At 46.1% G+C, this 18,683-nt stretch overlaps 1 pseudogene; it reads right to left on the bottom strand.

The window, feature by feature from the left end:
* Nucleotides 1-18,683, bottom strand: part of LOC119279758 — a 32,785-nt pseudogene that overhangs the window by 12,941 nt on the left and 1,161 nt on the right.

The following is an 18,683-nucleotide window of genomic DNA, read 5'->3' as shown; positions in this document are numbered from 1 at the left end:
GCCAAGCTTGGGGGAGGTGCCCCAGTATCGTATCAATCTCCACTATCTTTTGCCTTTACTTTCTTAGTTCGATCAATGGCTATCTTTTTCTATTAGATGAATAAAAGTTTAGTTCGAGCCTTTCTTTTTATGAGTTTCCTTAGTGATCAATCCTTGTAATCGTGTGCGAGATATAATAAAGTTTGTCTGAGTTATGCCTTCTTTACTTTCTTGCTGCAATAAAAAGAAAGGAAATAAAATAAAAAGATCATATGCTAATCTTATGGTAAGTGATGACATTACACAAGGGAAAGTATAAGTAGAAAATTTTATTGTAGATTGACAAACATAGCATTGGTCAATGATGCAACACATGAAAGAATTAATAAGGGAAGAGAAGATTCACATATAAATACACTATCATGGAAATCTTTTGTGATTGTGAGCACCCATCAAAATATTATATGCCAAAATTTGTTGACGTTGGACAAGGAAGACAACTGAATGATTTATGTTTGTTCATATTCACATAGAAGTCATATTGTCATAGATCCTTCAACATGTGGTGCTTGCCCCTATCTTTGCTAGCCAAAAATTCCGCACTAAGTAGAGATACTACTTGTGCATCCAAAACCTTTGAACCCTATCTTGTTTGAGAGTCCACCATACCTACCTATGGATTGAGTAAGATCCTTCAAGTAAGTTGTCATCTGTGCAAAAAGGGCAATAAAAATTGCTTATAAAAATGTGAGATCATTTAGTGTAAGGTAAAATTGAGCGTTGTATGAACTTGTGATGGTGAAGAATAAAAGCGACAGACTGCATAATAAAGGTTTCCATCACAAGGGGCAATAAAACATGACGTTCTCATGCACTAAGGGGTTGATAATACAAACAAAAAGTGCATGGCAACCTCTGCTTCCCTCTATGAAGGGCCCATCTTTTACTTTCATGTATTTACTTTTATGCAAGAGTCAAAGTTTTTGTCTCTATTCCTTTTATTCTTCTTCTTTGGCAAGCATCATGTGGTGAGAAAAGATCTAGGCACATATGTTCAGTTGAATATGGGTGGCATAATTTATTATTGTTGACATCACCCTTGAGGTGAGTGTGTTGGGAGGCGAAACTATAAGCCCCTATCTTTTTATGTGTCCGATTGAAACGTTTTGCTCATGTGTACGGGGTGAATGTTAGCAATTATAAGACTAAATGATGGTTGAGTATGTGGACTTGCCTAAAGGCTCCAATACGTGACACTTCCTGAAAAGATAATGAATTGTAGTTGCAAAGTTGACTAAGAACATAGTTTGTCGGTTTCCAATAGAGTTTATGCTTTATACTTTGATGTTGTGATGAATTGTCACTTATTCATGAGAAGTCTATGATAAAAGTTTTATATTAAAGTTTGTTGTTGTTATAATAAGTCACATGATTCTTCTATGTCCGTATTTTTGTTTTTATCGACACTTCTCTCTCTAAGCATGTCGACATGTTTTCGGATTTCGGTTTTCTCTTGAGGACAAGCGAGGTCTAAGCTTGGGGGAGTTGATACGTCCATTTTGCATCGTGTTTTCCTACTGTTATTTATGTTGTTTTATTGTATAATAATGCCTTTTAGAGTAATTCTAGTGCCTTTTCTCTCATAATATGCAAGGTATGCATCATGGGGGAGAATTCTGGCAGCTGGAAATCTGGACCAGAAAAAACTACGTCAAGCTACCTATTCTGCACAACTCCAAATGAGCTGAAACTCCCCAAGGATTTTTTATGGAATATTTCATAAATATTGGAGCAAATAAGTACCAGAGGAGAGCCACCACGTGGGCACAACCCACCTGGGCGCGCCAGGAGGCCCAGGTGCGCCCTGGTGGGTGCTGCCCTCCTCGGCCCACCTTCGGTGCCCATCTTCTGGTATATAAGTCATTTTGACCTATAAAAAATTAGGAGAGGACATTCGGGATGAAGCGCCACCGCCTCGAGGTGGAACTTGGGCAGGAGCACTTTTGTCCCATGGCAGAGCTATTCCGCCCGGGGAACTTCCCTCCCGGAGGGGGAAATCATAGTCATCATCAACACCAACAACTCTCCCATCTTGGGGAGGGCTATATTCATCAACATATTCACAGCACCAACTCCTCCCAAACCCTAGTTCATCTCTTGTGTTCAATCTTTGTATCAAAACTATAGATTGGTGCTTGTGAGTGACTAGTAGTGTTGATTACATCTTGTAGTTGATTACTATATGGCTTATTTGGTGGAAGATTATATGTTCAGATCCATTATGCTATTTAATACCCCTCTGATCTTGAGCATGTTTGTCATTTGTGATTAGTTACTTTCGTTCTTGAGGTCACGAGAGAAATCATGTTGCAAGTAATCATGTGAACTTGATATATGTTCGATATTTTGATGGTATGTATGTTGCCATTCTCTTAGTGGTGTCATGTGAACGTCGACTACATGACACTTCACCATATTTGGGCGTAAGGGAATGCATTGTGGAGAAGTTATTAGATGGTGGGTTGCGAGAGTGACAGAAGCTTAAACCCCAGTTTATGCGTTATTCCGTAAGGGACCGATTGGAACCAAAAGTTTAATGCTATGGTTAGAATTTATTCTTAATACGTATCTCGTAGTTGCGGATGCTTGTGAGAGGGTTAATCATATGTAGGAGGTTTGTTCAAGTAAGAACAGCACCTAAGCACCGGTCCACCCACATATCAAATTATCAAAGTACCGAACACGGATTAAGCCAACATGATGAAAGTGAGTAGGTGAAATTCCCGTGTACCCTCAAGAACACTTGCTTATCATAAGAAACCGTTTTGGCATGTCCTTTGCCTCAAAAGGATTGGGCTACCTTGCTGCAATTTTGTTACTACTATTGTTACTTGTTCGTTATGAATTATCTTGCTGTCAAACTACTCCGCTACTTACAAACTTGGCACTTGGAGACAATACCTTGCTGAAAACCACTTGTCATTTCCTTTTGCTCCTCATTGGGTTCGACACTCTTACTTATCGAAAAGGCTACAATTGACCCCATATACTTGTGGATCATCATGGGTTGGTGTGCAGAATTGTCCTAGGCAATTGTTAACAAGACAGGTAATCATTATTGCAATTTCATATGAGGGATAGGCATAAGCTATCATACTTTCTCTTCTTGGATCATATGCACTTATGATTGGAACTCTAGCAAGCATCCGCAACTACTAAAGATCATTAAGGTAAAACCCAACCATAGCATTAACATATCAAGTCCCCTTTATCCCATACGCAATAACCCCCTTACTCGATTTTAAGCTTCTGTCACTCTAGCAACCCACTATAAGCAAATCATGAACGTATTGCAACACCCTACAGCAGGAATCCCTCATGTGTTCACGGCACGGAAGGCACCATAGGATAGCACCAAAATAAAACATACAACTCAAACCAATCTAGATCATCAAAAAACCCAAAGACAGAGGAAATCTACTCAAAACATCATAGGATGGCAACACATCATTGGATCATAATATGTGGCATAAAGCACCATGTTCAAGTAGGTGATTACAGCAGGGGGGAGAGTGGACCACTGAAAAGAGATGAGGATGGTGATGACGATGTTGATGTTGATGAAGACGATCACCGTGGCGATGATTCCCCTCCCGATGGCACTCAGGCGCCACCGAGAGAGAGGAGGAGAGGTTCGCCCCCTTGTGCTTCCTCCTCCATGGCCTCCCCATGGATGGGGAGAGGTTCTCCCTCTTGTCCCTAGACTTCATGGCGATGATGGCCCCTCAAAGATCCTCCCCCATGGCCTCCAGTGATGATGGCCTCCTCTAGCAGGGTGCCGGAGAGGGCCTAGCTTGATTCCTCATGGTTCTGGAGGCTTGCGGCAACGGAACTACCGATCTCCCTTCTGTTCTGGGTTTTTTTTGATTTATAGGAGGGGTAGGCGTCGGTTTCACGCAAGGGGGCCCACGAGGAGTCCACGAGGTTGGGGGCGCACCCTAGGGGGGCACCTGCACCCTCGTGGTGGCCTCGGGAATCCCCTCTGGTAGCTTTTCGTTCTGGTATTTTTTATATTTTCCAAAAATATTCTCCGTTGTTTTTCAGCGCATTCCAAGAACTTTTATTTCTGCACAAAAACAACACCATGGTAGTTCTGCTGAAAACAGCGTCAGTCCGGGTTAGTTCTAATCAAATAATACCAAAACATGTAAAAATATTATAAACATGGCATGAATACTTCATAAATTATAGATACGTTGGAGACGTATCGGCTCTCTTCCCCCCCCCCTCTCATGGTGGCGCCGGAGTGGCGTCGGGACAAGGATCATGATGGCGATCTACATCAACAACCTTGCTACCATCAACACCAACTTTCTCCCCCTCTATGCAGCGGTGTAACCTCTCTTTTTCCCATTGTAATCTCTACTTAAACATGGTGCTCAACACTATATATTATTTCCCAATGATATGTGGTTACACTATGATGTTTGAGTAGATCTATTTTGTCGTATGGGTTAATTGATGATCGTGGTTGGTTTGAGTGTATATTTATTATGGTGCTGTCCGATGGTTCCCTCCGTCTCGCGCAAACATGAGGGGTCCCTGCTGTAGGGTGTTGCAATACATTCATAATTTGCTTATTATCGGTTGTCGGAGTGGTTGAAGCCTGAACATGGATAAGTGGGTTATTGCGTATGGGAGTAAAGAGGACTTGATACTTAATGTTATGGTTGGGTTTTATGACCTTAATGATCTTTAGTAGTTGCGGATGCTTGCTCGAGTTCCTACCATAAGTGCATACGATCAAACTAGAGAAAGTATGTTAGCTCATGCCTCTCCCTCGTATAAAATCGCAAGAATGATTGCCGGCCTAGTTATTGATTGCCTAGGGAAAAATGACTTTCTTCTTGACAAAAGCTATCTACTTTTATTACCTTGCATACTCTCGCAAAGTACTCATAGTTTTATTCTTGCAAAGTAGTTTCATAGTTGTTCTAGGTAAAGCAAACGTTTAGTGTGCATAGAGTTGTATCGGTGCTTAATAGAACTTGAGGGAATATTTGTTCTACCTTTAGCTCCTCGTTGGGTTTGACACTCTTATTTATCGAAAAGGGCTACAAACTATCGCCTATACTTGTGGGTTATCAAAGAGGAGGGCTATCACGGGGGTTGGAGATCATTGCACAGCAGGAGGATGCACGAGAGAAGGGCTATCGGGAGGTTGGAGATCATCGCTCATCCTGCTCAGGCAGACATGAATCTAGCGATTAATGAGGACCACAAGGATGAGCAGATGGTTGGCAAGGAGCACTTGGAGGCTAGCTGCAAGAATGCCCCAATACTGGTGGAGTAGTATGAGTGCTCGACTCAGTTTGAGTAGGATGCTCAATGCTCCCACTGCCGCCTGGCTCGCCATCTTAAGCGTATCAAGTAGTTTGTTCTGTTTCTTATAGCTACCGTTGAGGATCCGACATTTTGGATTCCCTTTTAATTGAAAACAATATGTTTTTTGAATGTTTCTAATCACTAGTTGTATGTTATGTTCTGGATTTCCTACGTTGAGTGAGTTTTGCATGTTCAAATAGAGTGCAACATGCAAAACATGCCAAAAATTGCAACACACAAAACTTACCAAAAATAGCAACATGCAAAACTTACTTAAATTGGAGTCAAACGTGTAATATTGAATTTTCAAAACTTGTGGTATTACAAGTTATGATGTTTCCCGCAAACTAGTTGACACAAAGGGCCCCATGCACAAGGATTTTAATTTTTGAGGTTTTTTCATTTTCATTGATTTTTTCCAATCTGGGGTCAAACTAGCAATGCTGACCATTCATGCAAAATGGTTTGGAATTTCAACTTTGGTTGTGCCCAATTCATACACCACCAATGCAAAAGCATAAAATGATTTTAGCTAACTTTTGGGACCAAACTACATCACACTTGTAGTTCATATTTGAGCAAGTTCAAATAATTCACTAGAAATCTAGTAAATAAATGAAATATAGTAATACTACTATGAAATTCAAGAAATTTGGTTACTGGGTTACCAATGTGGTCTACTTTGGATGAAAAATGAAAAGACTCGGTTTTACAACTTATTTAGCACTTCCTTCACAAAAAATTCATTTCTCGCACTTGAAAAATAGAAATAATATTTTTTATTACAAAAATTATAATATTCCTATGGCAATATTTTACACAATGGTAACACCCATGGTTGTGCCAAATTTGGACATGTTAGCATTGACTATGTAGTGGCTAGGTCCATGTGCATATGCCTTGAAATCCATGCAAGTTCATACTAGATAGGCCATTTTTGTGAAGTTTTTTTAAACTTGTGGTATGGCAAGTTTATGATTTTTATCACAAACTAGTTGACACCAAAGGGCCCCATGCACAAGGATTTTAATTTTTGAGACTTTTTCATTTTCTTTGATTTTCCAACTCTGGGTCAAACTTGCAATGTTGACCATTCCTACAAAATGGTTTGGAATTTCAACTTTGGTTGTGCCCAGTGCATACACCACCAATCTAAAAGCTTAAAATGATCCTAGCCAATTTTCAGGAGCAAACTACATCACACTTGTAGTTCAAATATGAGAAAGTTAGGAAATTCACTAGAAATCTAGTAAATCAATGAAATATAGCAATAATCCTCTGAAATTCAAGAAAATTGGTCATTGGTCTTACAATGTGGTCTACTTTGGATGAAAAATGAAAAGACCTAATTTTAAAAGTTGATCCACGAACTTCCTTCACGGAAAATTCATTTCTGGCACTTGAAAAATGGAAACAATATTTTTTATTACAAAAAGATATTATTCATATGGCAACATTGTTCACAGTGGTAACACCCATGGTTGTGGGATGTCTACTATGCAACTTTATTCTTGTAGACTCGCGTTGGGCCTCCAAGCGCAGAGTTTTGCAGAATGGTAGCAAATTTCCCTCAAGTGGATGACCTAAGGTTTATCAATCCGTGGGAGGTGTTCGATGAAGATAGTCTCTCTCAAACAATCCTGCAAGCAAATACAAGAAATTTCTTGTGTCCCCAACACACCCAATACAATGGCAAATTGTATAGGTGCACTAGTTCGACAAAGAAATGATGATACAAGTGTAGTATGGATAGTAGAAATATATTTTTATAATCTGAATAAATAAAAACAACAAGGTAGCAAAATGATAAAAGTGGGCACAAAAGGTATTGCAACACTTAAAAACAAGGCATAGGGTTCATACTTTCACTAGTGCAATCTCTCAACAGTGCTAACATAATTGAATTTGTTGGTGCAATATCTGCCTACCTTGTGTTTGGAGATTGTGGACGGAAACAGGTGTTGGTGTCAAAACCGGCGGATCTCGGGTAGGGGGTCCCGGTCTGTGCGTCTAGGCTGATGGTGACAGGAAGCAAGGGACACAATGTTTACCCAGGTTCGGGCCCTCTCGATGGAGGTAAAACCCTAATTCCTGCTTGATTAATATTGAAGATATGGGTAGTACAGGAGTAGATCTACCACGAGATCGTAGAGGATAAACCCTAAGAGCTAGCCTATGATGGTATGATTGTAATTATGATCGTCCTTCTAAGGACCTACCTCTCCGGTTTATATAGACATCAGAGAGGGCTAGGGTTTACATGGAGTCAGTTACAAGGAAGGAAACACAATATCTGGATCGCCAAGGTTCCCTTCCACGCAAAGGAGAGCCCCATCCGGACACGGGCCGAAGTCTTGAGTCTTGTATCTTCACGCTTCAATATTCCGGACGATGTATACAGTCCGACTGTCTGGATACCCCCTAATCCAGGACTCCCTTAGTAGCCCCTGAACCAGGCTTCAATGACGATGAGTCCAACGCGCAGTCTTGTCTTCGGCATTGCAAGGCGAGTTCCTTCTCCGAATACTCCAAGGTAATTATCGAACACTTCAACCGTGTCCGGATCCGCAAAATGATCCTCACATATCAGCGTAGAGAGAATGATATTTCACAAATGCAATCTGCTAGCAACTTTCTAGACAGCGTGACATGTCATCAAGGTCGGGTCATTATTCAAACCATTTTTCTACAACCAGCCACAGCGCATATTGTGAGGCGCTTTCCTTGACACATCTTGTCAAAGCAAAGGTCGTGTCCCCTTATCACAGGATTCTCATCAATACGGGTATGGGTAATCCCACCATGCCATCAATCATGGCGCTTGGGAGGTGAGCGATTCCCAACGGGCAAGTGGGGAGGCGCACCGCTTCCGTCGCCTCTATAAGGGGATAAGAGTTCCCCATTTTTACCCACGCCTTATTCCCACTCTTGCCCCCTCGAGCCCCAGCGCCCTAGTCCAAGTTTTCTCCGCACAGCTAAACATGTCCGGAGCAGGAGGCAAGTGGGTGGCTTCCACCGTGAAGGAGAAGAATATCGCGAATCTTCGGGCGGCCGGATACTTGGCCGCAGACATAGCGCACCGGCTACCAGACGACGGGCAGGTCATTCCAACCCCAGGACTCCACGAGAGGGTCGTGTTTCTCGCCCACTTCGTCCGTGGACTGGGGTTTCCACTTCACCCCTTCGTCCGCGGGCTCATGTTCTACTACAGGCTATATTTCCATGATCTAGCCCCGAACTTCGTCCTCAACATCTTGGCGTTCATCGTCGTATGCAAGGCCTTCCTCCGCATCAAGCCTCATTTCGGCTTGTGGCTGCAAATCTTCTGCGTGAAGCCGAAGATTGTGAGCAGCCGGCAAGCAGAGTGCGGAGGAGCCATGGTGGGCAAGATGCCTTACGTCACCTGGCTTGACGGCTCCTTTGCGGAAACCGTGAAGGGGTGGCTGTCGGGGTGGTTCTACATCACCGAGCCGCGCGACACAAACTGGGCGGTGGCCCCCAAGTTCCGATCCGGAACCCCCATGCGGCTCACCTCCTGGGAAAAGAGGGGCTTGTCCTGGGGAGAATCTAAAGAGTTGACCGGACTCCAAAACTGCATCAAGAGCATGAAAGACAAGAACATCAAGCTTGTCGACGTGATCCAGGTCTTGCTCGTTCGCCGGATTCTGTCGTGCCAAAGGTGGGCATTCAATCTGTGGGAGTTCGTCCCGGCCGAACACCAGACGCTTCAGAGGCTCTACGGCATGAAGCACAAAAATGCGTGGAAGGCGTTGTTTAAGGCCTCCAAAGTACCTCCTCCCACATCCGAGGACCGTGGGCTCCACGCCACGCGGCCTCCTAGTCAGGTGAGTTCTCAGGCTACCACCAGATTCGGTTCTCCCCAATATATTCATGGGGGAGCCTTCAGTAATTGTGCATATTTGTTCAGGATTATGTGGAGACAGTGGAGCAGATTGACTGTCCGGCTCTGCTGCCAGAAAGCCCAGCTAATGCTCTCCTGACAGAGATGCTGGTCCCGGCGCCCTACAAGGTGCCGGAGAAGAAGGCCGATAAGAAAGCCCCGGGGATCCGAAAGGGTCTCCGACGTAAGGTTGCACCAGAAGCCTCATTCGAAGACGACAAGGCACACTCCTCCCCCGAAGGGGAGGAAGAAGAAGAAGGGACCGCCCCACCCGGAGAGGGTGAGGGGCCCAAGAAGGCGGACCAGGGGGCCGGAAAAGGCCCTCGGCGCAAGGCCGTCATACCCACGTCGTCTGATGACGACGAGACAGATTCCTCCCGTGGAGGCGGGGCGAAGCAAGAAGAAACTCTACCTCCCCGCACTAGGGAGGAGAAAAAGAGGAAAGCCGCCCAGGAGGGGGAGGCTGGGTCGTCCAAGAAGGGAAAGGTGTCCCTTCCGGACTACCCCGCCACGGCCGCCCATAGCAAGGAGGGGTGGCTGCCCAGGGGGAAGCCCCTAGCGCGATCGTAAGTATCCGCACCCTGTAATGACTTTACTTCATAGTCTTTTTATAATGCCGAACGTATATCCACTCCGACAAGGGTTCATCCCGAGGTATCTTCTTCGGATGGATCCCTGAGCGATTCGGAGATGAACTCGCTCCCGACGGCCACCACTCCTCAACGCGCGGACGACACGAAGGTGTTGTCCCGAAGGCTCCCAGAGCGGGGGGAGGTGATTCTGGAGACGCCCCGAGGCAGAATTCTAGATGTCGGACACGCGGGGTTCAAGATCCGCGAGGATCGTGTCGGTGAGAGCCACAGTAGGCCAGGCTCTCAGCCGAACACTGTTCCGGGGCCTTTAGTGGTTCCAGACTCAGGCGGGCAGCCCCTCGTTAGGGAGGGAGAGCCGTCTGTGTCGAGGACTTCCGTTGCGCCCGAGGCGCCGGATTGTCTGTTGGAAGAGCTTCACAGCGCTTCCATGGATGAAGAGCATCATACTCTTATGAGTGCGGTGATTCAGAAGGTTTCGTCTACCAAGAGCGGGCTAACTGAAGCTTGCACCAGCCTCCTGACAAGCATTGAGGTAAGTAAAAAATATGTGAAATTACCACCCAATAGATAGTAGCCCCTGGTACTCTGTTTGGTGGTCGGAAAGAAAAACCAAATGGAGGGTCAATTATAATCCGCGGGAGTCTAATAATAAGTGTTAATGTGAATAAGCAGGCTGTGTTGCATGCCGCTGCTATCCGCACAGCCGAGATCGCCGTACTAAAACGGGATCTGGAGTAGGCGCAGGGAGAGCTCGACCACACGAAGAGGCATCTCGAAGAGAGCAAAGGTGAGTAATTCCCCGCTCTCACATAATGAACGGTATATAAAATTAGTTATTCTAACAACGAAGCATCGTGATTTTGTAACAGTGGCCACCACCGAAGTGGCCTCTCTGAAGAAAGCGTTGTCCGAGGCCGAAGACAAGGCGGCCTTGGAACGCATAGAGCGCGAGAAGCAAGATGCCAGAGTGGGCGAGGTACAACAAGAGCTCCAGGAGCTCGGCAAAAAATTCGAGTCCATGGAGCATGAGCTTAAGGCGAAAGAGGCCGAGCTTGCGGAGGCCCTTGCTGGTATGAAAGACGCCAAGGCCGAAGCTGAGAAGGCACAGCAGGAAGTCCAGGAGGCCAAAAAGATAGCGGCGGGTAAGAAATTCTTTATGGAAAGCAAACATGTGGAGGAGGCATTTCTTTTACTTACTCGAGTTCGGAGCTCTCCAGGGGCATTCGCAGATCTGCCACGCAGCGTATCAGCTGCCACGGAGTTCTACCGTGCCCAGGAGGGGAGCTCAACAGAGAAGCTATTCTGGTCCCAGTATGCTGGGGCCGAACATCCAATGCCTCTGAGTGACCGACTGAAGCAGTTTGTCGAACTCCATAGGGCGGCCAAAATGGCTATGAAAGATTTCATAGTCCGGATGTGGCCTGGTGAGCCCCTGCCGGCTAGCTACTTCGGCCTAATCAAGCGGATGGTGAATGCCTGTCCGTGGCTCGAAGACATCAAGCGATCCATTTGCATTGAGGGTGCCCGCTGGGCCTTTGCCCACGCAAAGGTGCATTGGGGCAAGCTGGATGCGGAGAAGCTGGTGAAGGACGGGCCGCCGGAGGGCAAGGCGCATCGCAATCCGAAGAAGTATTACGATGGTGTTATGAAGGGCGCTTGTCTCGTGGCCGATGAACGTACCAAGGACACAATTTTAGAATGAATTCACTTCCATCATGTTTGTAATTTAAGGACAAAGTTACTTGCGCTATGTAGTGCTTTTGTTATTTAAAATATTACCTTCTGTGCGGCTGTTTAAAAAATTCTGAAAGTAGGCCAGTCGTCAGCTTCCGCCCCCACGTAACTAGTACTGGGGTGTTCATGGAAACCCGGACACTCTTTATCCAAATGTTTGGTCCCTTAAGGAGGTGTCCGGCAGCGAACAAGGCAATCGGACTATGCGGCTTTATAACTTTCACTTAGCCATAGAAGTCTACAATTTTAAATTTTGGCGAAGCCCCTAGAATCCGGAAGGCCAAATTGGGGCGCTATATACGCCTAGATCGGACGAAGCCGATTTATCGCCTAAAGCAGAAAAATCTTTAAAGATTTTAAGACCTCTCGAACAGCGACCAGCTCTCACCACATCATGCCGGTCAGTTTTCGGCTTTCTCTACTGAGGTGCTCGTCCGGAAGAACCGGGACACAATCGCAGTAGTTCTCCCTATGCTACCTTAGCCGATATAACGGAACGTAAGGTACCAAAACAAGGGATCCGGGCTATCCCAACTGTAGACCCAAGACATGATTCGGAGCTGATGCATATAGTGCTATAAGTTCGGGGTGCCGTACTGTTGAAAGTGTTCGGACTTGTCTTGCCATATTATGGGGCGCCATCAGAAGCCCCTGGCAAACTGAACGTACCAAGGTGTACGGATGCAATATCAAATAAACATTTTGCGAGAAAAAATGCTCAAATAGGACTGATAAGCTGACGTTGTATGTGATCTCCCATTGATGAATAATATGTTTAAGTGTATGTTTACAATGATTGCATTAAGCGGAGATGAATATGACTATTTTACATGTATTATCCAGGTGCAGGTCACGTACAGATAGATAAAACAGGTATAATGATCGTAAATAGATTCCACCTGGGTGTTTCCTTCTGTGCGCAAAGCATGTTGCCTCCTTGGTTTTCTCTCCTATGTAAGTCCGGCAATCCGACTCTTCTGAAGAGGTTACACTAAAGCAATGTCCTGAAAGGTAAAAGGCAAAGATTATGAAGGTATGTTTCGGTGATACCGCACTGTTGACTGAGTCGCTGCTGCGCCTCCGCCTGTGCCCATGGTATTTTGAGTGCGTAATTGTGTACGCGTGGCACGAATGCTGCTTTAATGGGGTGTAAGCGGAGGCGGGACTGCTAATCGCGCTCTTGGCGTGCCTGATGATCCTGTTGCGGGGTGCTCCGGACTCGCTTGACGGTGCTTGAGGTTCTCGTCGCCGGATTGGTGGTTTGCCGGAGGAGGCCGCATTGTACCTCTGCCGCGAGGGCTGCAGTATGCTCTTCTATACGGAGAGAGCGGTCCATGTTTCCGTTGACTGTTATGACCCCGCGCGGGCCTGGCATCTTGAGCTTGAGGTATGCATAGTGTGGTACCGCATTGAATCTAGCGAATGCAGTTCGTCCGAGCAGTGCGTGGTAACCACTACGGAAAGGGACGATATCGAAGATTAACTCTTCACTTTGGAAGTTGTCCGGAGATCCGAAGACCACTTCCAATGTTATAGAGCCCATACAACGGGCCTCTACTCCAGGAATTACACCTTTAAAGGTGGTTTTGGTGGGCTTGATCCTTGAGGGGTCGATGCCCATTTTGCGCACTGTGTCCTGGTAAAGCAGGTTCAGGCTGCTGCTGCTGTCCATAAGGACTCGTGTGAGGTGGAATCCGTCGATGATTGGGTCTAAGACCAATGCGGCTGAGCCGCCGTGACGGATGCTAGTAGGATGATCCCTACGATCAAAGGTGATCGGACAAGCTGACCATCGGTTGAACTTGGGGGCGACTGGCTCCATCGCGTAGACATCCTGTAGTGCTCGCTTCCGTTCCTGCTTGGGGATGTGAGTGGCGTAGATCATGTTGACCGTTTTCACCTGGGGGGAATTTCTTCCGTCCCCCCATGTTCGGATGTCGGGGCTCCTTGTCATCGTTGTTGTGCAGCACCTTGTCCTTGTTTTCGGCATTTATTTTGCTGGCATGTTTGAATACCCAGCAATCTATGTTGGTGTGGTTAGCTGGCTTGTCCGGGGTGCCATGAATTTGGCACAAGCGCTCCAGTATACAGTCCAGACTGGACGGTCCCTGATTGTTTCTTTTGAACGGCTTCTTCCGCTGACCGGATTTGGATCCGCTAAATCCGACGTTTACTGTCGTATCTTCAGTGTTGTCACCATTGTTCTGTCGCTTATGTCTGTTGAGTCGTGGCTTGCCGTTACTATCACGGTCATCCGAAGTGCCGGATTGTGGCGTGGTGCCGCTGCGAGCCAACCAGCTGTCCTCGCCCGCACAAAAGCGGGTCATTAATGTTGTGAGAGCTGCCATGGACTTGGGTTTTTCCTGGCCGAGGTGTCGAGCGAGCCACTCGTCACGGATATTATGTTTAAAAGCTGCCAGGGCTTCGGCGTCCGGACAGTCGACTATTTGGTTCTTTTTAGTTAGGAACCGGGTACATAATTTCTTGGCTGACTCTCCGGGCTGTTGAGTAATGTGGCTCAAATCATCGGCATTCGGTGGTCGCACATATGTGTCCTGGAAGTTGTCGAGGAATGCGTCTTCCAGGTTTTCCCAACTGCCAATGGAATTTGCTGGCAGGCTGTTTAGCCAGTGCCGGGCTGGTCATTTGAGCTTAAGGGGAAGATACTTGATGGCGTGTAGATCATCTCCGCGGGCCATGCGAATGTGGAGAAGGAAATCTTTGATCCACACTACGGGGTCTGTTGTGCCATCATATGATTCGATGTTTACAGGTTTGAACCCTTCTGGGAATTCATTATCCATCACTTCCTCAGTGAAGCAGAGGGGGTGTGCGGCGCCTCTGTGCTAGGCTATGTGGCTACGCAGTTCGAATTGGTCTCGGTTGCTGTGTTCGGCCCGACCAGACTTGTTGATAGTGTATCCGGCGTGACGGTCATCGTCGCGTGCTGGGGCGCGCCCCTGTGATCCGTAGATCGATCTTGCCTGTCCTGCTTTGTTTTCCAGTATATCTTGCAGGTCTTGCCTGTTGCCCCGGGCCGTAGTGTATTGGCGTGGGGGTGCGGGCTGGTATTCAGGCTGGTATCCCGTTTTATCCCGGCCACGGGGTGGCCGGTCGGCCGTTTGGCGCTCGAGTCCATATTCCTCGGCTGCCAGGACTTCAGTCCATCTATCTGTGAGCAGGTCTTGATCAGTCTGGAGTTGCTGATGCTTCTTCTTCAGGCTCCTCGTAGTGGCAATAAGACGGCGCTTGAAGCGCTCCTGCTCCACGGGATCCTCGGGCACGCCGAACTCGTCGTCGCCGAGGCTCATCTCGTCTTCGGAGGGGGGAATATAGTTGTCCTCCTCCGGATATCCGTCAGTCGCCTGTTCGTCTGGGCTGATCTGCTCATCTTCCTGTTCGGCATGCTCGAAGGAGGGCTGGTCAGGGTTGTATTCCTCTTCGGCACCATCCGGATTGCTTTCATCTCTGGGGCCGGTATTGCTGTGGCGGGGCTTGGAGCGGCGCCGACGACGCCCATGCTTTGCTTTTCTCCCTGAGGGGTTATTCTCAGTTGCCTCATCGCCATTGGTTTCCTTCGGAGTGTCCACCATGTATATATCGTATGAGGAGGTGGCCGTCCATCGCCCTGTGAGTGGTGGCTCCTGTACTTCTCCTACATCGTCGTCCATACCGTCGATGTCTTCGGAGTCGAAGTCAAGCACGTCAGTTACATCATCGACCGTGGCAATGAAGTGGGTGGTGGGTGGGCAGCGAATTCCTTCGTCGCCTGGTTCCCACTCAAGCCGGACAGAGTTTGGCCCACAGCCTCCTGACAACGAGAGAGACTTTAATGAGTTCAGCATGTCGCCAAAGGGCAAGTGCTGGAAGATATCCGCAGCGATAAACTCCATTACCGGAGCCCAGCCTAGCTCGGCTGGCTCGAGGGTGTGCGGACTGGAACCAACAACCGGATACGAGTCCAGGGGCCCGGGGTTACAGGCTTCCACAGAGGTGAGACCTGTGCTCGGCTCCATCGCAGATGAGTGTGCGGCCTGTGGGGCGGGGTCCACCCCTTCGTCCTTAGGCAACGCAACCTACTCCGGATTTAGATCCGAGGCTCTTACTGAAGGGCCGATATCCCGAGCATCGTCCGACGGCAGGTCGAAGCCGTGCTCATCGTGACTATTCGGTGCTCCTGGCGCAGGCCCAAATCCATCAAAGATCAAGTCTCCGCGAATATCTACCGTGTAGTTCAAGTTTCCAAACCTGACATGGTGGCTAGGGGCGTAGCTGTCGATTTGCTCGAGATGGCCAAGCGAATTGGCCCGCAGTGCGAAGACGCCGAACACGAAGATCTGTCCGGGGAGAAAAGTCTCCCCCTGGACCGTGTTGTTGACGATTGAAGGTGCCATCAGACCCTGCAGCGACGACACAGAGGAACTCTCAATGAAAGCACCAATGTCGGTGTCGAAACCGGCAGATCTCGGGTAGGGGGTCCCGATCTGTGTGTCTAGGCTGATGGTAACAGGAAGCAAGGGACACAATGTTTACCCAGGTTCGGGCCCTCTCGATGGAGGTAAAACCCTACTTCATGCTTGATTAATATTGAATATATGGGTAGTACAAGATTAGATCTACCACGAGATCGTAGAGGCTAAACCCTAAGAGCTAGCCTATGATGGTATGATTGTAATTGTGATCGTCCTTCTAAGGACCAACCTCTTCGGTTTATATAGACACCGGAGAGGGCTAGGGTTTACATGGAGTCGGTTACCAGGAAGGAAACACAATATCTGGATTGCCAAGCTTGCCTTCCACGCAAAGGAGAGTCCCATCCAGACACGGGCCGAAGTCTTGAGTCTTGTATCTTCAAGCTTCAATAGTCCAGACGATGTATACAGTCCGGCTGTCCGGATACCCCCTAATCCAGGACTACCTCAACAGGTATTGACTGATTTGTTTGCTAGTGCATAACAAAAAAAGGGTCCATACACAACCGAAGAGAATGTTGTCTCTAGTGATGAGTTCGAGGAACTTCATAGAAGTACATCTTCGTTGCAGAGAAGAACGAGCTATAGTTGTTGAAGTAATAGAGTCGAGAAGATTAGTGTGAATAAATCGACCCCTTGAAAGTTTCCTCCTGAAGCAAAGCTTTCAATTCGGTACTATGGTTCGGCTGACTCACGATTCTTGATGATGTGACGGTGGTGATGCTCGATGCTCCTCTTGGAGGGCTGATCCCCCAGGGCGTCGCCGTTCTCCATCATCGCTCCGTCGCCTATGTAGTTCGTCATGTCAACCTGTGTCATGGAGCTCCTCCCGTCCGATGACCCAGGGCTCATGATACCCACCGCACCTTGAGGAGGTGTTGGTGGTGGAGGCACCATAGCCATCTCTGCGTACCCGTTGGGGACGAACCCATGTCGTTGCCCACCACTAAGAACATGTCGTTGGCCGGTGCCATCAGGTACATCATTGGGCCAAGTAGATGCCCCTGCTGCACAGGGTTCATCTATCCATGGAAAATGCCGGCCGTCATAGGCGTGTGGCCACCGGCGCCAAATCCTCAGACGATGCTGGCCTTGACAAGGAACTGCTACAGCGTCTCTCTCCGAGCGTCCCCTACCGGTCGTTGGCCGCAACTGAACCACCATTCCCGATGAATTGTAGAATTGCGCAGTTGCTATACCTACCAGCAAGGTGGTTTCCAATAGGGAGTTGTCATCTAACACTATGTGGGCCAAGTATCTTTGTATAACATTTCTTTTCTGGATTTCCCATCTTCGTATTTCCACTCTCACTCTTCAACAGTTGGCCCCCACTAGTGTACTTCACATGCATGCATGACAGTGTGGCAGAATCACTTTTTCTTCTCCCACATAATAATTCCAACAATTTCTTCCTCCTTAGCTAATTTAAAACATCCATATCTTCTAAACCATATATTCATTTGTGAATTTTCTTTCATATTTGAACTCCATACGCCAAAATCATTAAAATGAGATCAAACTTGAATATTTTTTAACCATATTTAAATTTGAACAAATATTTCACATGTCAAAATAATCTGTTTCACAATGATACACTACAATTTCACTTCTTGTAGTGGCTATTGCACAATTCAGAACCTACATTTCACTTTTCATGGGCTTCCTTCGTGAAAAACACCTAATTAAATTGCACATTTTTCGAATAACATATTTCACTCTTTTGAAATAAACTATTACACATGTTCAACCAATCAGTTTCACAAACGACACAATAGAATTTTACTTTCTGTAGTTACTCTTTCATAATTCAGAACCTACATGTCACTTCAGACTGGCTTGGTTCAGGAAAATCACATATATTTAAATTAAAAATTTTGAAAAACTTATTCATACTTTTGAAATAAGCAGTTTCACATTTGTATATTGCAATTTCACATTTGTGGTTAATATTTTTCACAATTCAAAACCTACTTTTTACATTTCACTAACATGTTTCACAAAAATCGCATATATTTTAGTTACACATTTTATAAAAACATATTTAACTCTTTTGAAATAATCATTTGCACATTTATACATTATAATTACACATTTTGTGGTTAGTATTTCATAATTCAGAACCTACATTTTTACATTTCAATGTCATGTTTCACAAAAATCACATCTGTTTTAGTTACACATTTAGAATAACATATTGCGCTCTTTCAAAAAATCAATTTCACATTTCGTGGTTACTACTCCCTTCATCCCAAAATAACTAACTCAACTTTGTACTGACTTTAATACTAAGATAGTGTAAAGTTGAGTCGCTTATTTTGGGACGGAGGAACTATTTCACAATTCAAAACCTACATGTTACATTTCACACGTGTGTGTCACAAAAATCACATATATTTCAATTGCATGTTTGAAAAAACATTTTCACTATTTTGAACTAAATTGTTACACATTTCAAAAAGCGGTTTCTAGTAAAATATGATGGTTTTACATATTTTTGTGGAAATAGTTATTTAAAAAATTTCTAGTTATATAGGTTTGGTTCACATATGGAATGTGAAATGTTGAAATTTAAACGTTTTCGAATGTATTCATGATCGGTCTTGCTTAAAAGGCCATAGC

This window comes from Triticum dicoccoides, chromosome 3B (genome assembly GCF_002162155.2).
Source record: "Triticum dicoccoides isolate Atlit2015 ecotype Zavitan chromosome 3B, WEW_v2.0, whole genome shotgun sequence".
Taxonomy (NCBI): domain Eukaryota; kingdom Viridiplantae; phylum Streptophyta; class Magnoliopsida; order Poales; family Poaceae; genus Triticum; species Triticum dicoccoides.
The sequence above is the reverse complement of the archived record's forward strand: the minus strand, read 5'-3'. Positions and strand labels throughout refer to the sequence as shown.